General features: G+C 37.0%; 1 protein-coding gene across 14 annotated transcripts in view; it reads right to left on the bottom strand.

The window, feature by feature from the left end:
* HDAC9 (histone deacetylase 9) overlaps positions 1–27,851 on the bottom strand; it is a 788,642-nt gene that overhangs the window by 472,232 nt on the left and 288,559 nt on the right. The gene's annotated exons all lie outside the window — the stretch shown is intronic.

Below are 27,851 nucleotides of genomic sequence, written 5' to 3'. Positions count from 1 at the left end.
AGAAGTAAAGCTTATAAAATAATGTATTTGTAGGGCTATGGAACCTAGCAAAGAAAAAGTACAAATCTGCATTCTAAAATGTGGGAAATGGTGAGTAGAAAGCAAATACAGACCCAGTGTAGACAGAAGTCACCTAATTTTCAATTAAATACTTGGAAAAATTTTTTAACTTATGGGAACTGGAAAAACATGCTTCTGTAAATGGACCTTGACATACAGGTTGCCAATTTTCAAACTCAGCTTTAAATCTAAATGCCTGTTCCCATAACATATAAAAGGATGTGTTACCTTCTGGGTAACTGTGTTATCTTAAGTGTGTTATTTAAATTCTCTGGGTCTCAGTTTCCTCACATGTAAAATGGAGATAATTACCATTAACAGTAACAACACAGAGTTGTTAAAAGGATTAAGTAAGATAATTCAAAGACTGACAACATACAGCATACTTCTCAATAAATGCTTTTTTAAATTATGTAAAAGTGGAATTTGCTGTGTATTAGAATAAATCATGAACACTGTGAGAATAACCAAGCAAAAATATTAGGAATAAATATGAAAATAAAATTGCGAATGATTTCTATTAAATATTAGAAAATAAAAACACTAAAACTTCTAGAAAATATTTAAGGCAAGAAAACAAATATAGCTAAACAAATAAAAAAATCTACCTTCACTAAAGTAAAGAAATGCAAATTTTAAATCAAAATAAAGCATCATTTTCTAATTATTAAGTATCATATTCCCCTGGAGAAGGGAAGGGATACTCACTCCAGTATTCTTGTCTGGAGAATTCCATAGACAAGGGAACATATATGTGATTCACATATATGCATACATGTATGTACCACAGGGCAAACACATGACCAAGCAGACAATTGTATATTGCAAGTGGCACTGCCAATCAGTTTAAAACTTCTGTAAAAGTGATATGTGATATCACAATTTGGTGATAGGTAGCAAGAAGAATTAAATATTTCTCCATTTTGATTCAGGTTTGCCAACTCTTGGAATATATCTTAAGGAAATAAAACTAACACAGGAAGAAACAGTTCAATGTCATATTGTTAACTAAAGTATTATTATTTTAACTGAAATCACCAACTACAAGGAGATGTCTAGTAAAATATGTCACATGTTTCATGGAATAGTGAAAGTGAAGTCGCTCAGTTGTGTCCGACTCTTTGTGACCCTATGGATTGTAGCCTACCAGGCTTCTCTGTCCATGAGATTTTCCAGGCAAGAGTACTGGAGTGGGTTGCCATTTTCTTCTCCAGGGGATCTTCCCGACCCAGGGATCAAACCTGGGTCTCCGGCATTTTAGGTAGATGCTTTTACCGTCTGAGCCACCAGGGAAGATACCAATCATTAAAAATAATGTTTATGGGAACAGGAAAAATGCTGTTACAACATTAAGTGAAAGAACAATAATAAAAGTGACATATACCCTATGATAACTCTTTAACTATAATTTAACTTGGTCAGTATACATTTATTGAGAACCTTAAATTCCCAAGTTGATTCTACATGTTTGGGTTTATTAGTAAAACAAAAAGACAAAAAAATTCTAGCCTTCATTGAGCGTATATTCTATTGGAGATTTAATGGTATTAGTCTCTGAATTCTACTAGCTAAGACTGGTGAGATAGAGAACAAAAGAAAGTTGTATTTTAGGTGGAAATATGAGTAATTTCTCCCTTTCTATTTTTTCATATTTTTACAATTGCATCTAATACGCTGACTCCTACCCTGAGTAACTTAAATTTGCAGATTGCCAGTGGAAACTATGAAGTTAATATTCCACGTGAACTTAAGAGCTATTTTCAGCAAGTCAAGAAAGGCTAACAGAAATTGTTTGTAGAAATTAAGGCTTCAAACACTAAATGAAATATTAATATCTTGCTTACCATGTGAACTGTGTGTACATAGAGGTTTGTGTGAAGAGGCATGACTGTGCACTGGTATATGGGCAACCTGTTATCAATCTTGGTTGACAACACTGGTGATTTTTCAACGTACAGATTGGAAGAGTTTGCAGTAATGGTACTAATATGTCATTTTAATGAAAATGGGAAAATGATTTATTAATAAACCATAGTTTGGTGGACAATATCTTCTAAAACATGATATTTTCAAAAGGAAAAATATTAACTTTGACAAGTTTTAAACTAAGTGAGAATGAGGGCTTGTAAGATCTTTGGTCACACTGTCCAATGTAGAACTGTCAATTAAGGCTCTGGAGTAACATGAGATTTTGAGTATTAATTTATGTAGGTGGCATTATTCCAATCAAAAGCAATGGCTGTTAATGATATACTTCATTTCTAAACTGAAAAGGCCAAAATAACGCCTCAGTATTTACATGGACATCTCAATAAACATATTTAACCCTATGAACGCAAAATGTAAACTTTCAAGAGACCTGGGATCTTTTCTTGCTAGCATTCTTACTATCTGTAAACTATAATCATCAATCCCCCACACCCCCACAAAAAGAAAACAAAAAAGATAAGGAGAAAAGAGTCCCAAAACTCTCTGATACAGCTAGTCTAAGACTCAAAGGGTAATTTGACTTCTTAACCTGCTATCCCAACAGAAATGATTGTGTCTAACTGCTTGCCTTTGTTCAGAGACTAATCACTAAATTGTGAAAAATCACCCTCAACTTACAAAAACTGCTCTTGATTATAAATAATTGCCCAAGACTGAGAGAAAGCGGCAGGCAAGATCCCAGTCTTTCATCCAATTTATTCAGCAGCAATCCACATTCCATTTGTCTAGACTAAATATAGCAGCGTTTATACAAGAAATCAATAGTGCTTGCAGAGAGGAGAGCAAAGGCATGAATATTTCATCAAACTCAGAGAGAAATGGCAATCAGCAAACTGATGGTTCTGTGTAGGTCATCTCTGGCCTGCTGGATCAGTTCCTGTTACTTGGACAATAGCTCATCTCTGTCTAATTATAATCATATCATAACCATTCTTTCTATTTTTAACATTAATTGCATTGTGGGTGACAAAGGCTCATCATATTCCAAAAGGGAAGATGGATTTTTCTTACATCTTCAGTGACAGGCTAATAAGCCTCCCCAGGAACAATAATAGTAACACAATACCAGGGCTGAGTTTCAACAAGTTACAGTCACCTACACATCATAAAATGTGAAAGAAAGGTCACTGTCAACAGCTGCTGCATTATCATAATTAGAAATAATCAACTTATAAGTAAAAAATAACAACCAGCTTTAACAATGAGGAAATAGAATCATCACTGTTCACAATATTTCTTGTCTAGGAACATGCAAAGTCCTTACAAATTATTTAGAACAGGTGGCCAGGGATACGTAAGTTAGAAGGAAGTTGATGATAACAAATAGTAGCTCTAACATTTGTTGTTGTTCACTCATGTCCCACTCTTTAACTGTTAGTATTACTTATGAGTGTGTGTGTCATGGACTGTAGCCTGCCAGGCTCCTCTGTCCATGGGATCTTCCAGGCAAGAATACTGGAGTGGGTTGCCATTCTGTTCTCCGCGGGATCTTCCTGACCGAGGAGTTGAACCCAGGTCTGCTGCATTGCAGATAGATTCTTTAAAAACTGAGCTACCAGGGAACAAATTCAATTTTCTTTTTTTTTTTGGCTACGCCATGGAGAATGTGGGATCTTAGTTTCCTGACCAGCTATCAAACTCCGTCATCTCCTGCACTGGAAGTACAGTCTTAACCACTGGACCGCCAGGAAAGTCCCATCAAATCCTATTTTCTTAACAGATATAACTTTACTTGGACTCACTCACTATTTGTCTGAGATTTCAAATACATGCCAAGATATATATATACACACATATATATATATATATACACACACACACATATATATATATATATACACATATATATATATGTATATATGTATATATATATATACAGGAGAAGGCAATGGCACCCCACTCAAGTGCTCTTGCCTGGGAAACCCCATGGACGGAGGAGCCTGGTAGGCTGCAGCCCATGGGGTCGCAAAGAGTCGGACACGACTGAAGCGACTTAGCAGAAAGATATATATATACACACACTCACACACACACATATTATTATTCTAATACCAAAGGCCCAGTCAGAACTTTTCCACATCTAAATTAACTAGTCTTATTATCACTTTACAAAGTTCTACTCATTCTTTCCTCAGTGTCTTTCTCAATCATTTTCTGACAGTTATTCCTTCTTGTGTTTAGCATTTATCAACTCCTGAAATTTTTAGAAATAGTTTTTAGTTTATTAAGAAACATTGACACAGAAAAGTTTCCATTTCAAAATATAAATCCCAGCTCATATAAATGTGTATGATAACTATATTTATTTAAGCAATACATATGCCTATTCGGTTATAATTAAATTTCTTTAACAAATACTTTTTTTTAATACCAAGACCATTAAAGAGTTCAATCAAAGTACTGAGAAAACTCAGTACTTTGGCATGTTGCTTAAATCTTCACTTTAGATGCTATTACTTATGGCACAGGTAAATAGGACGAATCTTCTTATGTTCAATAACAGGACTCTCTGGTTGCTTCTTTATCATCTGGCTTACAGACAAGAAGCCATCCATTTTAAGAATGTTTTAAGGGAATAACTTGCAAACCTCACGAATGGAAAAATTCTAAGAATGCAAATTTTGACCATTTACAACTATCACAACAATGGTTGAAGCCTGTTCATGCTGTTCCTCTGAATGAGATCCCGAAGCAGTTTAGTGCAAAGCACAGGCTTTCACAAAAAGAAAATGGCATAGGGACAATCTCCCACCAATTCATATGTGTCAATTTAGTTAAAAGTTGAGACTTGAAAAACTGCGACAAAAATGGAACCATGTTTAACTACATATCTCAGTTAATACTCATAGTTACAGCAGCTATGCTAATATTCAGGACACCCCATGCCACCGCTACCCAGAGACAGTTTATGTGGAAATTAAGTTCTCATACCAAGAAATGGTTGACCAAAACCACTCGCAGGTGGACATATGAACAACAATTGCCAGATCTGGGGAAACAAATGTTGCTTTGATCATCTGTTCAGCTTCTTTTGTTCCTCCTTTCCTGCACAGAAATCTGTGAGAGTTTGGGCCTGCAGATTCCACCCATGGGAAAAGGCTGCCGGCTGTACCATTTTGTGCTTTAAAATCATCCAGTCAAATATGTGGGCTTCTCAGTCGTTCAGGGTTCAAAAAAGAATGTGGAATAGCTCTCTCAGATACGTGTGATCTGGCTCTTTTCAAAGTATAGCCTATAGTAACAGTTTAAGTATATGGGAAACTCTGCAGGAATTTATATGAAACTTCATCAGGAATAGATATCTTTCACTAATATTTTCCTATTTGTTTCTTTTTTGCAGGCTTCGCTAAGGCAGGCTGGTCCTATTAACATATGTCTACATGTATCCTGAGGATACCATGTCATTTATGAAACTGCTCAATACCAAGATGTTCACTGATGCTCGTTTGTCAGGTAGTGCCAGAAAGATTGCTACTTGCTCTCTATAGTATGTACTGCCATGTCCTGCCATTTCCGTACTGTCTGGCCAAACCAAAATTAATAAGGAATAACACTGACACCCACTGCCAATTAGGAAGTTATCTGGTTTACTGTGCCTTAAACTCTTTGTATGCACACACAATTCTGTTGATCACCTGGTCAGCTAACTCAGGTATTAAAATACAATTTTCACTGTGAGCCTTCTTGAAAAGAAATTGGAGAGGTCTTGGAAAATGGATGGAAGAAGGTCTGTAAGTAGCACTTATAGTCTTTGTCATATTGATGCATCTTCACATGTAGGATGTCAATCCCACCCTGAAGAATGTTAAACTTTGCTCTGGCACAGTAATGAGGGATACCTAGCTTTTGTGATTCTAGCTTTACTGTCCCTTCCTCATTATTGGTTACAATGGTCACCAAAGACAGTTTTTCTGGTAGAATCCATGGGCTTTGGGAAACAAATAGAAGAACTTAAATTTTTCCTTCCTTCGACTCCATAAAGCTGATTTAAATTCATTTAAACCACCCTGAAGCTTAAAGAAGGCTGAGTGCTGAAGAACTGATGCTTTTGAACTGTGGTGTTGGAGAAGACTCTTGAGAGTCCCTTGGACTGCAAGGAAATGAAACCAGTCAATCCTAAAGGAAATCAACCCTGACTATTCATTGGAAGGACTGATGCTGAAGCTGAAGCTCCGATACTTTGGCCACCTGATGCAAAGAGCCAACTCATTGGAAAAGACCTTGATGCTGGGAAAGATTGAAGGCAGGAGGAGAAGGGGACGACAGAGCACAAGATAGTTGGATGACACCACCGACATGGACATGTGTATGAGCAAGCTTCGGGAGATGGTGAAGGACAGGGAAGCCTGGTGTGCTGCAATCCACAGGGTTAGAGAGTCAGACATGACAGAGCGACTGAATAACAGCAACAAAACCACCTTGATATTTCCCTTTCTGAAATCCCACTACCCCTTCACAGCCCATTTCTTTTAACATTGATTTGGAACCAAAGCAATTCAGCTTTGTAATTTTATGAACACTTTAATGCTTTATATCTTGTTGGTTATTTTTGCTATTGTTGTTTATCCTCCATTGCTCCCTTCTCTTTCAGCCTTCAGTTTTTCCCAGCATCAAGGTCTTTTCCAGTGAGTCAGCTCTTCACATTAGGTGGCCAAAGTATTGGAGCTTCAGCTTCAACATCAGTCCTTCCAATGAATACCCAGAGTTAATTTCCTTTAGTATTGACTGGTTTGATCTCCTTGCAGTCCAAGGGACTCTCAAAAATCTTCTCCAGCAGCACAATTTGAAGGCATCAATTCTTCAGTACGCAACCTTTTTCATGGTCCAACACTCACATCTATACATGACTACTGGAAAATTCATAGCTTTGACTACATGGACCTCTGTTGGCAGTGATGTCTCTGCTTTTTAATACACTAAGTTTGTCATAACTTTCCTTCCAAGGAGCAAGCATCTTTTAATTTCATGGCTGCAGTCACCATCCACAGAGACTTTGGGGCCCAAGTAGAGAAAATCTGTAACTGCTTCTGCTTTTCTCCCATCTATTTGCCTTGAAATGATGGGACCAAATGCCATGATCTTAGTTTTTTGAATGTTGAGTTTGAAGCTAGCTTTTTCACCCTCAGTGAGAGGCTCTTAGTCCCTCTCCATTTTCTGCCATTAGAGTGGTATCATCTGCATATCTGAGGTTGCTGATGTTTCTCGTGGCAATCTTGATTCCAGCCTGGGAGTCCATCCTGGAATTTCACATGATGTACTCTGCACAGAAGTTAAATAAGCAAGGTGACAATACACAACCTTAACATACTCCTTTCCCAATTTGAATCAGTCAGTTGTTCTATGTCCGGTTCTAACTGTTGTTCTTAACCCACATACTCGTTTCTCAGGAGACAGGTAAAGTGGTCTGGTACTCCCATTTTTTTAAGAATTTTCCACAGTTTGTTTTGATCCACATTGTCAAAGACTACAGTAGATGTTTTTCTGGAACTCCCTTTCTTTCTCCATGATCCAACAAATGTTGGCAATTTGATCTCTGGTTCCGCTGCCTCTTTGAAACCCAGCTTGTACATCTGGAAGTTCTCAGTTCACATACTGCTAAAGCCCAGTTTGAAGAATTTTGAGCATAACCTTGGTAGCATGTGAAATAAGCATAATTGTAAGGTAGTTTGTACATACTTTGGCATTGTCCTTCTTTGGGACTGGAATGAAAACTGACTTTTTCCAGTCCTACGCTACTGCTGAGTTTTTCAAATTTGCTGACATCTTTTTTTGGAGTTCTTCTAGAAGGTCTTGTAGGTCTTCATAAAACCAGTCAGCTTCAGCTTCTTCGACATTAGTGGTTGGGGCATAGCATAGGCTTGGATTACTGTGATGTTGAAAGATTTTTCTTGGAAATGAACCGAGACCATTCTGTCATTTTGAGACTGAACCCAAGTACTGCTTTTCAGAATTTTTGTTGACTATGAGGGCTGCTCCATTTCTTCTAAGGGATTCTTGCCCATAGTAGTAGATATAATGGTCATCTGAATTAAATTTGCCCATTTTTATCATTTTAGTTCACTGATTCCTAACATGTCAATGTTTACCCTTGACATCTCCTACTGGACCATGTCCAGTTTACCTTGATTAATGGACCTAATATTCCAGGGTCCTATGCAATATTGTTCTTGGCAGCATCAGAATTTACTTTCACCACCAGACACATCCACAGCTGAGCATCATTCCTGCTTTGACACAGCCTCTTCATTCTTCCTGCACTTATCAGTAATTACCCTCCTCTCTTCCGAACTGGACACTTTCTGACCTGGGGGCGCTCATCTTTCACTGCCATATCTTTGTCCTTTCATACTGTTCATGGATTCTTGTGGCAAGAATGCTGAAGGGGTATGCCATCCCCTCCTCAGTGGATCACATTTTGTCAGAACTCTTCACTATGATCCATCTGTCTTGGGTGGCCCTGCACAGCATGGCTCATAACTTCACTAAGTTATGCAAGCCCCTTAGCCACAACAAGGTTGTGATCCACGAAGGGGTTGATTATATCATAGCATAAGGCTAACAGAGAGCAGGTCCAAGCCTGATGCCTGTTTATATCTTGTTCCTCTAGTTCTTTGCCTCAATAATTATATTCCAGCATAAATTCTTAAGTATAATGTAGTTAATACTATCTAAAGAGAGTATCAGACTGTTTAGGGCTGTATGTATCTAAAATAACGTTAAAATCACTATTCTTATAGTATTATCAAGTTGACGTATCACTTTTCATTTATACCTTTATTCAGTGAATATTTATAAAGCAATATTAAATGCCAAAACAGATTTTAATCAACAAGAGAAGAGACTGCCTTCTAAGAACTCCTGTGCTTATGCACATCAACCCATAAACCAATGTATAAAATATGATGCATTAAATGCAATGATATTGATGCTCCAGAATTCCACCTGGACCCTCTTCTATTTTCTCTCCAGGATTCTCAATGGAGATATTAATATTTTCCTTTCCAGGGCTTTATTTGCTTTCCATATGGTGACATACTGTCTCCAACCTAACATCTATTCTAAAATTGCCACCGATATATGTATAAGTCACAGTTCAAAAGCATCAATTCTTCAGCACTCAGCTTTCTTTATAGTCCAACTCTCACATCCACACATGACTACTAGAAAAACCACAGCTTTGACTAGATGGACCGTTGTTGGCTAAATGTCTCTCTGCTTTTTAATATGCTGTCTAGGTATGGCATAGCTTTTCTTCCAAGGAGTAGGCATCTTTTAATTTCATGGCTGCAGTCAACCACCTGCAGTGATTTAGGAGCCCCCCAAAATAAAGTCTCTCACTGTTTCCATTGTTTCCCCATCTATTTGCCATGAAGTGATGGGAATGGATGCCATAATCTTAGTTTTCTGAATGTTGTTTTAAGTCAGCTTTTTCACTCTCCTCTTTCACTTTCATCATGAGGCTCTTTAGTTCTTCATCGCTTTCTGCCATAAGGGTGGCATCATCTGTGTTTCTGAGGTTATTGATATTTCTCCTGGCAATCTTGAATACAGCTTGTGCTTCCACCAGCCCAGCATTTCTCATGATATACTCTGCATATAAGTTAAATAAGCAGGGTGACAACATACAATCTTGACGTACTCCTTTCCCGATTTGGAATCAGTCTGGTGCTCTATGTCCAGTTCTAAATGTTGCTTCTTGACATGCATACAGGTTTCTCAGGAGGCAGGTAAGATGGTCTGGTATTACCATCTCTTTAAGAATTTTCCACAGTTTGTTGTGATCCACATAGTCAAAGGCTCTGGCGTAGTCAATAAAGCAGAAGCATTACTGGTACTCTCCATTTAGCCGTCTCATGTGGTTTTTTTCTTCAATAACTCTGGTTTCAGTTTGTGCACCCAGAGAACACGAAAGTGATATCTGACTTCTCTTTTCCCTTTAGATTATCCATACACAATCAACATAAATAATTTTTTCTACTCTTAAATACTTTTTAAATTCATCAAGCGCTCTCTACTATCACTGCCTATCTTCTGAAAGCAGTCTTCTGTCACTTTCCTGGATAATACCTATCAGTGTAACCCCAATCTTTAACATCATGTGTATGATATGCTTTCCTCCCTTCATTTGAGTCACAACAATATTCTTTCAGTCCAATATGTCTTTCAGACATCATGCTCTCTGATGTCTCAGAGATTTCTCATACAAACATTACCTCTTTCTGAATTCCAATCCCACCTCATCCCATTTTTCTACACAGATTCTTACTTATCCTTCATATCTTAGCTAAAAACGATTTAATGTAGGATTTCTTTCTGCATCTTATTGCATTTTCCATTAGATTTTGCAACTCATTCCATAACATTTGTTTGACTCCCTTCACCATTATTCTAAGTTCCATGAAAAGAGGAACTAAAGTTTCAGCACCTGGTATAGCATAAAACCATGGTAATGCCTCAGTGCATACCTGAAATGAATGAAGGAATAAACGAATGAGTGATGGTGATGAATCATACAGTGACAAAACTAGAAATACACATGCACATACACATATACACGTATCCAATTAAAATCCTAGAGCAATTACTTATTAGGTCTTTTTGACTATATGAATTCTGATAAATATTGATTGACTGCTTAAATTATTGACAAGTGAATGAGTTTCTGGCAAAAGTGATTAAGTATTTGAAAAAATCAATCTCAAAACTTTTTCCACCTAAGATGTCGTTTCACATTTCCCTGACCCCAAAGTATCTCTTAACATTCAGTGTGCTGACAGATTAGAACCACCAAAGTGGGCTAAGGAAGCACTGAGTAAAATAAAACCTACCCATTCATGCTGTTAGCATCAGTAGACTACAATCGTGAATTATCGAAACAGTAATGCCTAATTCATGAATGATCATCCCATGTTATGAGAAATTATACCAGAATTGATAAACTATTGATATGTATAGAATGATTTCAGTCTTGGAAAGAATATTTTTTTCTGAAAAAAAAAAAAAATTAATAAATTTGAATGTGGCTAACATAAAAAATGGGAAATGGGAAAACAAGTAATACAACCTCAGTTTGATGACAATTTTTCCTAAATTTCACTTTAATGACAAAAATAAATATTCTTTGCTTATTTTCCACTGGTGATATTTATGATTACATCACAATGAATGAATAGAATTAGTAATCAAATTTGAAAAAAATAATTTTTATAACATGAATTATTTAAATTGATTAGACCAGAAATATAATTCTCCCTCATAGTGATTCTGTTCAAGTTACACATGTCTACAGTTTCTTTAAGGTGCACTAATACATGGTATAAATGAAAAGAAAATAAATGTAAGAAGTAATCTGAGCTTTGATTTACTATTCTCTTATTTCCCACGGGTCTGAATAGGAAACAAAAATAACCACAAATGACTAAAATATCAGTAGGCCTTGAAATATCAACATTTAAGCTAAAGAAAGCTAATTTTTTAATCAAAGCCTTACTATTTTGATTTACTTAATTCAAATTCCCTCTCTGCAAATATGCCTTTGAATTAAGCAGTCATAACAAACCATAACACCAACATGAATTGCCAACTCATTTGTAATACCCACTTAGTTCTAAAGTATCACAGTGTTTGCTAGTTCTTTACTATTTGAGAACCAAGTAAAAGCTTCATTGAGCTTCTTGAAGTATGGAAACAAAATCAAACCGATTTATATGACTTCAAGGTAATAGGAGATAAGAGCCTAATCATGGTATTGAGGCAAAAGATTGACTAGATATGATGATACCTGCAAATGAGACTTTCAGTAGATGAGAAATCTTAATGTTTTAAAACAGGTAATACAGGTATTGAACTAAAAAGTGTTACTTACTCAGCCATATGGGCTTCCCAGGTGAAGTGGTAAAGAACCCTCCTGTCATAAGAGACATAAGAGACATAGGGTCTATCCCTGGGTAGGGAAGATCCCCTGGACGAGGGCATAGCAACCCACTCCAGTATTATTGCCTGGAAAATCCCATAGACAGAGGAGCCAGGCAGGCTACAGTCCATGGGGTCATAAACAGTTGAACATGACTGAAGTGACTTAACATGCATGTATGCATTCATACCACTCATCACCTGGGATGTACAGCGAACTGACTTCTGTAAGAACTACAACAAAGGTGGGATAAACGGTCTCCTCCATATTTTTTTCTACAACTTGAATTTTCTTCTAGGTTAGAGACAAGTACTAAATTATTATTATTATTTGCAAATGGCTAACACAACTTCCTTCTCAGAATGAAAGCTTAATATTTAAGGCAGGGCATTACCCTCTAACTCCAGAAGTCAGTTCATCACCTGACATGTAATACAAGCTTAATAAATAGTAGTTGCATAAATGACTCTCTCAGTAGATACCCCTCTGTAACCCCTCTCAAACACCCTTTATGAACAAAGTACGTTTGTTTATTCCGCAAATAAACTTTTTTCAAAGAATATGTTCCCTCCCTTCTATCAGGAACTATTGTTTGCAGAAGTATGTAACCATGCTCTGCTCCAAAAGAAAAATAGAGCTTTTACTGGTTCTTGTGTCCCGCCAGCACGAAACCATTTGCCTTTAACCTAAAAATAAAAACTCCAATATTGTCTGAAAGTTTAAATGCTTAATATATTTAAGACAACAGCATATACTAAACAGTGCAGGAAAATGTGAAGAGAAAAAGAGCAGAAGTGCCATGCATGATGCTTCTCTCATTTTTCTCTTTGATTTAAATAATGCCTTTTCCTTTTCTACTGTCTAATTTTTGATCTTGCATAATGGGACTAGTTTAACTTCAACCAATGCACTTTCTGCCCCCCACCCCGGCCACATCTTCTCCAGATCTCAGTTGTTTCCTAAGTTCTCAGGAAATCTTTATTGCAAATCAAAAGCCTTAAAGTCCCATTAAACCCTTCTAATGTAGGATTGCACTCACTTTTAAAACATGGAAACATTTCTTTAAACAGCTGAACACTTTCTTCAAATAAAAACTTATGAATAGTCCCAACGTATAAAACCAGCACTAGCGCAACTGTTAAGGAAGAACCAGTGTCCCACCCACTCACTTCCTCCCCAGTCCTTTTCCCTGGGAATCCAGACTCCATGCAATTCAGTTCGAAAAACATTGTTCTAATGGCATTATTTCTGTACTTGCTAAACTCAAATCAGAGCCAAATTACATTAGTTCTCTTTCAAAGAAAAATGCATTACTGTTTCATGGTACTATGAGAATTTGGAAAGTATGATTTGGAAATAATAAACTTTCACTTGATACATACAATTTGGGGGTAAAAGTCAATGCTAAAAAATAACAATTCATCTTATATTGCACAATTTCAACCCTAGCCAGGCAAATGCATTGGCACCTGTGTATATGTTATTGCCACATGGTGGCACCACTTTTGCTCATAAGTAGAAATACCCACTATTCTTTGTCAGGAAGTGCTTTGAATATGAGTTTCTAAATAAGTATGCAAACTTGAAACTATGCAAAGTTCTCTGGGCTTGAGCATTTTAAAAACACGTGACTTCCCTATGCTGATTCCAAATTTGGTTTTCTAAACTTGGGTAAGAACAAAGATTAGTACCATACTGTTGACTGGTCTGCAGAATTGTTTTAATTTAAATTATGGAGCCAACATCAATATAACACTTACTGTGTGCCATGCACTGATTTGAGTGCTTTTAAAGAAATGTTAACTCATCTATCCTCCTTTATACTATGAGGTTGTGCTATCTGGTAACCTAAGGGTAGACATAATTATGAGCCTCGTTTCACAGATGAGGAAAATGTAAGCTACCAAGGAAATTGGCCAAGGTCACAGGGCTACTTGGTGGTGCAACAGGAATTAAAACACACACCATCCAGCTGTGGAGTCTATGGCCTCAGCCACTCCACTATTATTCTTCTTGAGTTCTACAAAACATGTATCCAATTTAATTTCTACACAGTTCACCTTGAAGTGTGCCTTGATGTAAATGAGAATGAAAAGATTTTTGTTAAAATAATATAACCTATTTGAGGTAAAAGGAAAGCAATTGCTTGTAACTGCCAACATATACCACAGAGAGATGTGTAATGGAACACATTTCCACATATTTTGATACAATGGTGAATTCTCAGGTGTTTCAATGCTCTCTTTAGAAATGATTCTGTATTTAGGAACTTCAAATTTAGTATTTCACCCTTTTATCTATAGAAATTTCTGTTGAGTTAAGACAATTTTTAAAAATTCATCTTAGTCTCTAATCTGAAATCTACTAACTCACAGGTAAAGGCTGCCTAATAATGAAGTTATCATGAGTACTTGATTAGCTAAATCCCACTGGATTATTTCACGAAGAGATAGTGAATCATATTAACTGTAAACTGTTAATGAGACTTGAATGTACTATTCATAAATTTTTAGATTACTTTTTTAATTGAAGAAGGAAAGTAGTAACAAAAAAGGAAGAGGCAGCTGTTTTTTGACAGTATGAGAAAAGATTTGACAGGATAGACTATGGTGGTTTATTTTTCCTTATTTCAGAACTTTTCAGTTCATGATTTCCTGTGAATTATAAAATATGGTCACTAGCCATTAAGGCACAGCTTATTAGGTAAGTGAAAGGGTCTACTACTTCAGAGAAGAGCCTCTAGTTGTCAGAATAATCTAATTTTTTAACACATATAAAGAGAAATCAAAGTGACAATATATGTGCCTTAATTAAAGACATTCATAATTTGGCATAAGAAAATGTAATGATTTTTCTCTTGTTTAATTAGACTGTCATTAAAATTTCTATTTCTGGTAGAACTCATAGTATCTGTTTATAGAAATAGGCTGTATTCAGAGAACTGTCAGTATTACAGAATACTTCTCAATATTTTAAGCACAGCTTGAGATAATCAGTCTACAATTTAAAGTAGCATAATTTATACAAACAAAAGTATAAGAAATAATTTAAAGCATTAAAAATGAACAGAACTCTATAGAGCTGGGGTCAGCAAACTCTGGCCCATGGGCCAAATCCAGCCTGCCTCTTGTCTTTCTGCTTGCTATTTAATACATATGAATGATTTTCACATTCTTAAATGATTTTTAAAGAGAAAAACATTTCATGGCATTTGAAAATTACATGAAATTTAAATTTCAGTTTTCACAAAGTTTTATTGGAACACAGTGACTTCCATTCACTTGTGTATTGTCTATGGCTACTTTCACACCACAAAGGCAGAGTTGAGTGTGACAGAGGCAGTACAGGCTGTGAAGTCTCAAATAATTACTATCTGCCTTGACTGAAAGAGTCTGCCCAACCTTGAGGCAAAGAATCTATATCTACTTTTTATTCATATACAGTGATCTCTCCCATCAACAATCAAATGCCTAAGCCATCTCTCTTCTCTCTACTCTACTGGTGTAATGTATAAGGTTAGAAATTACCATAATTTAGTTTATCTAAGTGTCAGTTACTCAGTCATGTCCAATTTTTGTGACCCCCTGGATTGTAGCCCACAAGGCTCTTCCACCCATGAGATTTTCCAGGCAAGAATATCGGAGTGAGTTGCCATTTCCTTCTCCAGGGGATCTTCCCAACCCAGGGATCGAACCCAGGTCTCCTGCATTGCAGGCAGACTCTTTACCATCTGAGCCACCAGGGAAGTGTAGTTTATCTAAAATAAAACTTAATTAGGAAGCAGATGATACTGACAAGAAACATTCCATGTAAAAGTAGCCCTAAGTATTTTTATTGGACTAATATATTAGTTTCAGGCTTTGTTGCTTGCTCTTTGCATTAAACAGTTATCTAGAAAACAAAAATATAAATAAGAACAATGGCATTTTAAAGTCAGGAATATATGCTGAGCACTAGCTACAATTTTTGGATGGATTTTTAAATTTAAGACAGCAGCCTTATTATTCCCATTTTACAGGCAAGGATAATGAACACTAGACAGGTGAGAATGAAAATTCTAACTTACTTAAAATCATGGTAAATATTAACTTTGAATGATGCTAAATGAAAGTCATTTTATCATATTCCATATTAAAGATTCAGATGGTTTCTCTTTGTAACTTACCTCTTTCCCATGAGGCAGAGGTGACATATTCTGCATGTTAGAAGGCAGATCTAGAACAAATATTTGCTCAATTGAAATTACTTTTACTAAACTAAGAAAAGGACACAGAATGCTTCCATCTGTATAGCAGCTGATATGTGATTCCTGATATCACACACACACACACACACACACACACACACATACACGGCCAGTACATCTTACAGAAATCAACATATGAACATTTGAATGAGTTTAGGAAAGGAGTGTTTAGAAATTATAGGATATTGTGTTTATTTGACATTAAAATTTTTGTTAATAATGTGTGGGTTGATTTAGCTTGTATCGAATATTTTAAAACCTTGAGGTTTTACCGAAACATCACATGTACCTCAAAGCTATGATACTACTACTACAAGGTTGGCTATTATATCTTAGTGATAGATCTTCAGCCAAACCACTAAAGAAATTTGGTGCCTCAAACAAAGTAGACCCAGTAGTTGGGCATTGTAAGAAAAAAATAACTTATGGAAAAAAAAGTTATCCAAATGTCCTTCCAGATATTAATGTAATTTTAAATTAATCTAACCGAAGATTATAGGAAATACACTGCTAATCATAGAGTTTTGCAAAGCCATTCTGAATCCAATGGTTTCAATTTTATTTTCCACAGGATTCATAATATAACTTAGATCAAATGAGCTGAGATTCAGCAGCTTGACAACTCATTTATTGTACAAAATTTTAAGTTCTATTTTTTTTTTTTTTTGACATTCTACAAGTCAATGGTTTGGTATCTGTAATCCTTCAAATTAAAAACAAAACTAAATATTACCTTGGTTAAACAAAAAGAAACAAGTGAGAACAAAAAACAGATGAAAATTTTCTTTATCCTAAGAGTAAAGCACTTTTATAGAAGTTATTTAGGTTTCCTCTCCCTGCTGGGAAAGAGGGAGAGAAAAGGAGACAGAACCTCCTGTGAGGCCTTAGGTCAGTGAGGAAACTCAATCTGCCGTGTTAAGCACACCTCTCTAAGAGTTCTGTAGGCCATTCAGTTGGATTTACTCCTCTCAAGGTAAATTTGGCAGGATGCAAGATTTAGTCAAGCCAGGATTTAGAAATTTCTAGGCATGTCTGGAGAACAGGTGGGGCTGGCACAACAGGTGTCCATTTGCATAAATGACTAAGGTACCTCCTAAGAAAATCTCATTTTCAGCAAAGAGGAAGCCAGGCCTGAAACACTTGACCTGATAATCAAGTCTCGGGCCTGAGGGATTCTGATTCTCAACACAAGGTGCATCCCTCCGCTGTCTACTCTCACCTCCAGGTCGCAGGGTACAAAGCTAGTTCCCTCCTTCAAGCTGCTCTGATAATGCTTTCACCAAACTCATCAGGAACATCAAATTTATAAAACCAAGTGTTGGTCCCACTTGATTCTTACAATCAAGGGACACAGTTGTTGCAGAGAATAAATTAATGAATCTATCTATCAGTCCATCTTCTTTCAATCACTGGCTAATACACAAGATCCTACCAAAGGAGAGAAGTAGAACATGGTAGAAAGAAAACTGAGTGCCTGGTTCAAATCTTCATCACTCCACTTCCATTGGCCTTGGGTTCCTCAAGTATGAGGCCTAAGCAACGATTCTCAAGGCTTGTTATAGTGTCAAGGCTATACTCTCCCAACCCACTATATACACACACATATATATACACACTATAACACATATAGTATACGTATTAGTCTCTATTAGAAAGTCTATCTCATGAGAAAGACAACTCCGGATGCCTTCACTGATCTTTTTGGGAAAATCAATAAACATCAGGGCAGGGTCTGACCATGGAGAAAGCAAAAGGACCTAGGAGGAAGGAAGAGGAATACCTACCAAACAGAAGAGAATGACAGAGAATGGAAAGCAGGGAGTCTTTTAGATAAGGTTTATCTAATTAAAAATTATCCTAGGACAGGCTCTATCTGAGATACAAAACTCAATTATGGTCAAAGTTAAGTCTATTCCCTGACTGTGGTGTGTGAAAAATTTTTCTCAAATCTTCCATTATAAACAGCAAAGCACATAGTCCATTTTCCATTTCAAAGAACATATTTAATTTTTTTGTGTTTTTCTTCAGTGAGGTATATATAGTGAACACAAGTATTTACATTTTGCTATTAATTTCTTACGAAAATAAGAATACACAGTTTCCTCACAAAGTGCTACCACAGAGCAACACAATACTCAATTTGACAAAAATAAGAAATATTATTCTGATCCCATGAAATGTAATGGATGGTCAAAGGCACTGACTTTGCTTAAGGTAATAGAAAATTGCAAGTGAACCAAACCAACTAAAGTTGAAAAGTAAAACTGAAAAAAAAAATTACCCACAATTTAAATACCTTAGAATGCCTTTTTTTTCCTTTTTGTATAATGAAAAAAAATGTATAAAAATGTATAACAATATACATTTTTAATGTATGTTTAATTATATATAAAAATAACATAACTTGCAAAGAGCTATACAAGTAAAATTACAGCCACATCATCAGCCGACTAATTTTTATTATTTCAGGGCATTTAGATATGAACTAAGTCCTGCGTTTTTTGTTTTGTCTTGTTTTTGTCTAAAAGAATAGTCACCCTTTGCTTTTGTTTTTCTTCCTGTACAGAAGTACCCTAACTATCCAAAGCATTTGGTTTTGTTCAATAGCTAAAGAATTCATTTTTATCCTTCCTCTCTCTAATTTGGCTTCAAGTCAATGCTGTTTTTCTCATTCCAACTGTTTTGGACATATGCTGGCCCAACTAACAATGGTAAACACAGCAAGCTGTCTCTGATATGGTGCTGATTAAGTCATCTTGTGAGCAAGCAGAGTTTGGATGTTAAGACGCTAAGAAAAAAAACTACTTTCAGAAATTCTCCTCCCTTTGAAAAATATTTGGATTCTCAATTTCAAATTATATGATAAACAAACCATGGGATACTTTGAAAATACATTCATTCAGTGCTGGCCTAGGCATTTAAGAAAAAATAGAAAACTAAAACATGATTCTTATATTCACAGATTTTATAGTTTAAAAGGATGAGGGAAAGCACAGGGAACAGTAGAGTCCAAAGATGGGCTTAAAAATAACTTTCTAGAGAATGGCACTTGCATGTCCTGCAGAAAAAACGGTATAAAATTGAAATCATGAGTACTGTGAATTGCATTTTAATAGTCTATTAGTAAAATATCAGTATCAAGCTAGTGCCTTAAACTAAAAGATTTAGGAATAGAGACCCAATGAACATCATAAGCATGTGGTATAAAATAATTGGAAAGAATACAAATATTGTAGTGCACATAATCGTTATTCAGAATGAAACAGTATTTTTAAATATTGGCATCTCAGATTCTGCTTTTGTACATGAGAATCGAGCACTTATTTTTCACTTAGCTTAGATAGCTATGTGCGCCAGCTTCCTCTCATTATGCAAATAGAACAGATAAAACTAAATTGAAAAATAAAGCCAAAAATGTAATTCTTCTCTAAAAATACATATATATTTGGAACCCTAAGACGAATAAGCAACTCAAAAAAGGGACCACCTCAAACTTAAGAAAAATTTAATATCTCCTTTATTTATCACCACAGCTCTCACCAGGTTAATACTGTCTATTATTTGACACATATGAAAGCAAGGCAGGTTAATTAATTTATAATCATGGACAATTTTTTTCAGTTTTATTCTTAAAACTTAACTCAGTATTCTTACCTCTAAAAGTAAAAAGGTCCTGAAAATAGAAAGGTGAGGAGTAATAACTAGTTGTTGTTACCAAAATATTTACAATCTAAATGAGGTGGGTATCTGAGGGAAGACGGTGAGCAAACATACAAAAGATACAGAATATGATAAAGGCTACGCTTAACAATTTGAATAGATAATCAGAGATACTGATAGGTGCAAGTTTTTGAGAGTTTTCTCTATGAAAGGTACTGTGCTAACCACCTTAAATACATTATGAAATCACAGTGATAGAAACAATTATTTCTACAGGGGTCATAAGAAATGCTTCTGAGTACAAGCTATTAAGAGGATGGTTGATAGAGAAACCAGAGGGCTCGCGGAAAGCTCTGAGGAGTCCCGCGGAGACCCACGAGGTCTGCAAGGAAGCTGGCCCGGGAGGGTGTGTCGCGCCCGCAGCTCAGGCCGTCGGGGCCTCCACCAGCCAGGCTGAGCCGCCCCCACCCCGGCCGCGCCCGGCCCGGCCCCGTGCGGCCCTTGTTACCTTCCTCGCTGAAAGGCGCCCGGAGGCCGAGAAAGCCACCAGGGGCCAAGGCCGCCGCCGCCGCTGCGACCCCGCCCTCGCCCGCTTCCCGCCCGGCTTCGGTCAGTCTTCATTCCAATCCCAAAGAAAGGCAATGCCAAAGAATGCTCAAACTACCGCACAATTGCACTCATCTCACACACTAGTAAAGTAATGCTCAAAATTCTCCAAGCCAGGCTTCAGCAATACGTGAACCGTGAACTTCCAGATGTTCAAGCTGGTTTTAGAAAACGCAGAGGAACCCGAGATCAAATTGCCAATATCCGCTGGATCATCGAAAAAGCAAGAGAGTTCGAGAAAAACATCTATTTCTGCTTTATTGACTATGCCAAAGCCTTTGACTTGTGGATCACAATAAACTGTGGAAAATTCTGAAGGAGATGGGAATACCAGACCACCTGACCTGTCTCTTGAGAAACCTGTATGCAGGTCAGGAAGCAACAGTTAGAACTGGACATGGAACAACAGACTGGTTCCAAATAGGAAAAGGAGTACGTCAAGGCTGTATTTTGTCACCCTGCTTATTTAACCTATATGCAGAGTACATCATGAGAAACGCTGGGCTGGAAGAAACACAAGCTGGAATCAAGATTGCCGGGAGAAATATCAATAACCTCAGATATGCGGATGACACCACCCTTATGGCAGAAAGTGAAGAAGAACTAAAGAGCCTCTTGATGAAGGTGAAAGAGGAGAGTGAAAAAGTTGGCTTAAAGCTCAACATTCAGAAAACTAAGATCATGGCATCTGGTCCCATCACTTCATGGGAAATAGATGCAGAAACAGTGGAAACAGTGTCAGACTTTATTTTTTTGGGCTCCAAAATCACTGCTGATGGTGATTGCAGCCATGAAATTAAAAGACGCTTACTCCTTGGAAGGAAGGTTATGGCGAACCTAGATAGCATATTTAAAAGCAGAGACATTACTTTGCCAACAAAAGTCCGTCTAGTCAAGGCTATGGTTTTTCCAGTGGTCATGTATGGATATGAGAGTTGGACGGTGAAGAAAGCTGAGCGCCGAAGAATTGATGCTTTTGAACTGTGGTGCTGGAGAAGACTCTTGAGAGTCCCTTGGGCTGCAAGGAGATCCAATCAATCCATCCTAAAAGAGATCAATCTTGGGTGTTCATTGGAAGGTCTGATGTTGAAACTGAACTCCAATACTTTGGCCACCTCATGCGAAGGGTTGACTCATTGGAAAAGACCCTAATGCTGGGTAGGATTGGGGGCAGGAGGAGAAGGGGACGACAGAGGATGAGATGGTTGGATGGCATCACCGACTCGATGGACATGGGTTTGGGTAGACTCCGGGAGTTGGTGATGGACAGAGAGGCCTGGCGTGCTGCAATTCATGGGGTCGCAAAGAGTTGGACACGATTGAGCGACTGAACTGAACTGAACTGAACTGATAGAGAAAAAGCTAAGAGCAACAACAAAAGCAGACAAGAAGAAGATAACCATTAAATAACTTGGGTACTGAACAAACAGAATGGAAAGAGATGAATTAAAGAGACATCTTCAAGGTACAGTCAGCCAGACTGGAACACCAAATGGATGAAACAAGTAGGAATTCTTAAAAAAAAAATCACTGAAATATTCAGATTATAGTAGCACTGTTATGGCAAGAATGATTTTTTATTAACTTTTTAAAAGCATAAGGCAAAAGAACATAATTTTTTCTTAAAGAAGCAAAAAATTTTGATGGCAAAAGTGGGGTGCACATAAATGGCAATAAACTATTTTTTAGATATCAATAAGTTTTCTAACTGTATAAAATCATATTATAACATATTTAGACATTCTGGGACATCTTTTATCAGTAAATACTATCAAATTGAGTAAAAATGACCTACATATCAAGAAAGAATAAAAATTTCAGACATAATTAAATAAAATAACTGCAACATTTGTACACTGAAATTATAAGTCATTTTGGAAAGAAATTAAATGAGATCTAAACAAATGGAAATACATCCCATGTTCATAGATCAGATAACTCAATAAATATTGCTAAGACAGCAATATTCCCCAAATTTATTCACAGAGTCCATGCAATCCCTATCAGACACTTAATTTTGCTTAGTTTGTTTGTAGAAATTGACAAGCTGATCTTAAAAAGTTCGTATGAAAATGGAAAGGACAAAGAATCACCAAAACAACCTTTAAAAGAAAAAATAATATGGAGGACATACTTACTGGTATCAAAACTTACTACAGAACTATAATAAAGACTGTGTAGTACTGGTATAGAACAGATGTATACATCAATGAAACATAACTAAGTCTAAAAACAAAGCCTTACATTTATGGTCAATTGTTTTTGATAACACTGTTGAGATAATTCAATGGAAAAAGAATAGTATTTTCAACAGAAGATGCTGGGGCAGCACCTAGATTTTGAGAAGCAGAAAAGTGAAGTTGGAACCCTGCCTCCCACCACACATAAAAAATTAACTCAAAATCGAAAGTGAAAGTCAGTCATTTATGTCTGACTCTTTGCAATCCCATGGACTGTACAGTCCATGTAATTCTCCAGGTTCAGAATACTGGAGTGGGTAGCCTTTCCCTTCTCCAGGGGATCTTCTCAACCCAGGGATCGAACCCAGGTCTTCCACGTTGCAGGTGGATTCTTTACCAGCTGAGTCACAAGGGAAGCCCAAGAATACTGGAGTGGGTACCCTCTTCCTTTTCCAGTGGATCTTCCCGACACAGGAATTGAACTGGGGTCTCCTGCATTGCAGGCAGATTCTTTACCAACTGAGCTATCAGGGGAGCCCCTGATCAGAGATCTAAATGTAGAGCTAAAACTACAAAATTCTTAGGAGACAACACAGGAATAAATCTTTGTGGTCTTGGATCTTGGCAATCGTTTCTTAAATAACAAAATCAAAAGCACAAATGATGGAAAAAAATAAGGTAACATCTATGTAAAGAATGGATGAAAATATTTACAAATTATAAATCTGATAAGGACCTAGTATGCAGAATAAATAAAATAAAATTTGTAAGAGTTAAACTGAATGACAAAAATACACACAACCTGATTTAAAAATGGACAAAGAACCTGAAAAGATATTTCTTCAAAGATACACAAGTGACCAATAAGCACTTGAAAAGATTCTCAACATCATTAGTCACCAGGGCAATGAAAATTAAAACCACAATGAGATACTGCTTCACACCCAGAATGGCTGTAATAAAAAAGATAGATTATAACAAGTATTGCCAAACACTTAGGACCCAGCTACTGCATTCCTGAAAGTGAAAGTGTAGTCGCTCAGTCATGTCCAAGTCTTTGCAACCCCATGGACTGTAAACTGCCAGGCTCCTCTGTCCGTGGAATTCTCTAGACAAGAATGCTGGCATGGATTGCCATGACCTTTTTCATGGGATCTTCCTGACCCAGGGATAAAACCTGAGTCTCCCACATTGCAGGCAGATTCTTTATCATCTGAGCCACAAAGCACTCCTAGGTATACATTAATACAACAAGAGAAGTGAAAAATACATCCAACAGAAAAACTTCTACAGAAATGTTCACAGCAATGTTATTCATAATAACCAAAAGATAGAACAACCCAAATGTAGACCAACTGATGAACTGATAAATAAATTGTGGCATATCTGTACAAGGGAATATTATTCAGCAATACTAAACAACAAAAATAAGTGAAGTACTGATACATGTCAATGTAGATGAACCTTAACAAATTATGCTAAACAAAGTAAGCCAGTCACAGAAGACTAGATATTGTATGGTTCCATTCTGGACCACATGTCCAGAATAGGCAAATTTACAGAGAAAAAAAAATAGATTAATGATTGTTTACGGCTGGGATAAGGAAAGTGGGAATCAGAAATGATTGCTAGGGAGTATGAGTTCTTAAGGATGGACAAAAGTATTCAAAATTAGATTGTGGTGAGGGTTACATAACCCTGTGAATATATTAAAAAACACTGAATTATACATGCTGAATGAGTGAATTTTATGACCTATCTCAATTATGCTGCTGAAATAATCAAATAAAATTACTTAAATTTACTGAGATCTAGGAATAACAAAAAGTTAATACATAGAACAAAATATTTCTTCATTTCAGAAATATAAAAGAAAATCACTTGGGAACTGGTGTATTTTCTACAACTATGCAAAGTGAAAGCTGCCAATGCCTTATTAATATTTTCCCTTTAGCTATTAAGATTATATTTTTAATTCAATACATACTATCACCAGCTTCTTTGGAGAAGAATGCATGAAAACATGGATTTAAAATGCCATCACAATACTGATTTCATCCTTTTAATCAAGGCATCAGGCCTTTCAAGTCATCAAAAAAAAATGATTCATTTTCTTGTTCCTTTTTTCTCCTGACACTTTAGGTTTTCTGAAGCTAACTGATACAGTATGAAGAAACATATGTGGTCTGCTTCAAGGCTCCAACTTCTTAACTGAAAGGCTACTTTCTTTCTAATGCCTGGATGAGAGGATCAATGAAGGTGAAGGTCTAAGCAAAACCTTCAAATGTAGAACCAGACTTCCATGACCTTCCCCCTTATCCCTGCCTTCTCCTTAACAACCCCTTTCTTCCTACCCACTTGATGTTTCCTCTGTGACATTAGGTAAGTTAAGCCCCATGGTCCCCACAATACTCATGCCATCAACGTACTTCACCTTTGTTCACTTCCCTACCATCAAAACTGAACTGGCTTTCAGTGAGGTTGCTTAATTTGTACATCCATTCATTCCACAAATACACTGTATTTATTAAGTGCCAATCACTGCACTGAGGGACAAACTGTTGAACAAAACACTAGGTTTTGGAGAAAAACAGTATTCAATTACACTACAGTGAGGAAGTGATATGTCAAAGATATGCACGGGGCACCGTGGACATTCTTTACATGACAAAGTTTTGGAGCTGGGTATATGCAGGAAACTTCCAGTAAGTATTGTCACAGAGGCACAGAAAGCATGTGGATGGCAGAGTGGCAAGTGCTGAAGGGAGGAAGTGGAAGCTAGTATTACATGAAAAAGAGTTTGAGACTCAAAAGTTAGTATTTAGTGAATGAATATTCTGTTATAGAAACTGTACTACTGCCTTTAAATCTATTTTGCCTAGTTAATTCTCACAACTCGGTAAGGGCTTTAGTATTACGATTTTCACTTCACAGATGGAATGTCAAAGCTTAGCACAGTTCTGTTCCATACTCAACATTTCTCAGCTGAGAGCTAACATACATGGAAAGCTAAGTCAAATCAGTCTGAGCACAATAAGGGCATTATTTTCTATAAATTATCCACACAAACTTTAAGATTTCTGGAAATGTTAGGCAAACTAATTTATAAGTAACTAATAAATATTTGACTCAGTTAAGGCAGAGTGATTGGGATACTCAAGCATAAAGAAAATGTTCTTGTCATTATATATTCTGCATATGTCAGATTTCACATCATGTTATGTATTAACTACTCAAGAGAATGAACAAATCAATCACAATAAAAATAGGTCAATACAATTTGGATCATCTCTGTTGATCTTTCGTATCCAAGCTTATATTGAAGTAGGTCAGACAGCATTACTGACTCTAACAAGCACATACAAAACAAACAGATTTTACAATGTGAAATTTCAATGAAAAGGTATTTCATAGACTGCATTAAAGATTTAAAAAGTTATATTCCCAAAGCTGTTACTAAATAGTTGTCTCTACTTTGGCTGAGACTCCAGGAAAATGGGTATCAACTACTCTGATACTCTACATCATCCATGCAGGAAGACAAGGATATAAACTTTAACCGGTGTGGAAACACTTGGCTCCTCAATAGTCAAAGGTATAAAAGAGCTGCAGCAAAACTGTTCAAGATGTTGGAGAAAAGAGATGGAAAATTTCTTGAGGGAGAATGTCAAGGTATGTATCCCCATCCCATCCCCTCCTTTTTAGTGATGCAGGGCTTGTCTGTCCCCCATCTTAAGATTAACGAGAAGGGCTTCAAAGAACACACTTTGAGAACTTAATAAATTTGCTGAAGATTTGGAGACAGGGTGAACTGGATTCTGACTCAAGTCTGAGAAATCTAAAGAATAAGATGGTAATTGAGACAACTTGTGGAAAGAAGGCATACCTAATGAGCTGGTCTAAGGTACTGGTATATCATATCGAGTAGATTTAGGCCAGGAGAGAAAGACAATGACAGACTGGCCTGAGACTGTCTTACAATCTGCCCATGAAGGACACCATATTGCTTGAGCTGATTTCAGCAGGAATACTCCAGGTCAGGCTGGTACCCAAAGTATGAGGGCGCATGTAATCAGCCAATTGGGGTTGTTTCACTAAGTTCAGGAAACTGTGGATGAGTGAACCCTAATAAACACCCATAAGGGAAAGAGTCAGTTTTATCATCTGTCTGAAGCAGAGATTTCAGCTCACAGGATAATTCAACACAGAAGATCATTCCTGCCTCTTTGCCTCTCCCCGCAGCTTCCCATATCAAGCTGACAGATGCAGGATAAAGGCCACAAGCTGAAGAAAACAGGGAAGGTGACCATGCCTTTCATTTTTATTTCAGGCTTATCCATGCAGCTGACCTAAGCTGAGTTGAGAAACTTTTACTTTGAATAAAGCTTGATTGTTATCATACATTGATACTTACTGAAGTGAAACAAGGAGGAAATGGCAACCCACTCCAGTATTCATGCCTGGAGAATTCCATGGACAGAGGAACTATCGTCCATAGGGTCGCAAAGAGTCCGACACAATTGAAGTGACTTGGCATGCACACAAAGCGCCTTGAGTACATTTAATTATCTGAAAATGACCAGAAAAGTCACGGGGCCTATAGTTCATACTCAGTATTGGGTCAGACTGCTCCTCCAGTTCTAGTTTGAATGGGCAGAAGGAGAAGAAATTTAAGTTGTTTTTCTGCTGCTGCTGCTGCTGCTGCTGCTGCTGCTAAGTCGCTTCAGTCGTGTCCGACTCTGTGCGACCCCATAGATGGCAGCCCACCAGGCTCCACCGTCCCTGGGATTCTCCAGGCAAGAACACTAGAGTGGGTTGCCATTTCCTTCTCCAATGTATGAAAGGGAAAAGTGAAAGTGAAGTCGCTCAGTTGTGTCCGACTCTTCGTGACCCCATGGACTGTAGCCCACCAGGCTCCTCTGTCCATGGGATTTTCCAGGCAAGAGTACTGGAGTGCGGTGCCATTGCCTTCTCTGTTTTTTCTGCTGGTACCCTACAAATTTCATGCATTTAATGTAAGAGTTATAACAGTTGTGAGAAAAAAAATATTAGCCCAAAGAGGGACTGAATCTACATACGATCTTAGCATTATTAAATAGGACTAATGTGTTAGGTAAAGCACAACCTCAGTTTCCACGTCTGTAGAGAATGGCATATAAATTCAGAGGACTGATCCTGAAATACAGTCTTGAAATGA

This window comes from Giraffa tippelskirchi, chromosome 10 (genome assembly GCF_054371585.1).
Source record: "Giraffa tippelskirchi isolate mGirTip1 chromosome 10, T2T-mGirTip1v1.2.pri, whole genome shotgun sequence".
Classification (NCBI taxonomy): Eukaryota; Metazoa; Chordata; class Mammalia; order Artiodactyla; family Giraffidae; genus Giraffa; species Giraffa tippelskirchi.
Note: the sequence above shows the minus strand (reverse complement) of the source record. Positions and strands in the feature narration are given on the sequence as shown.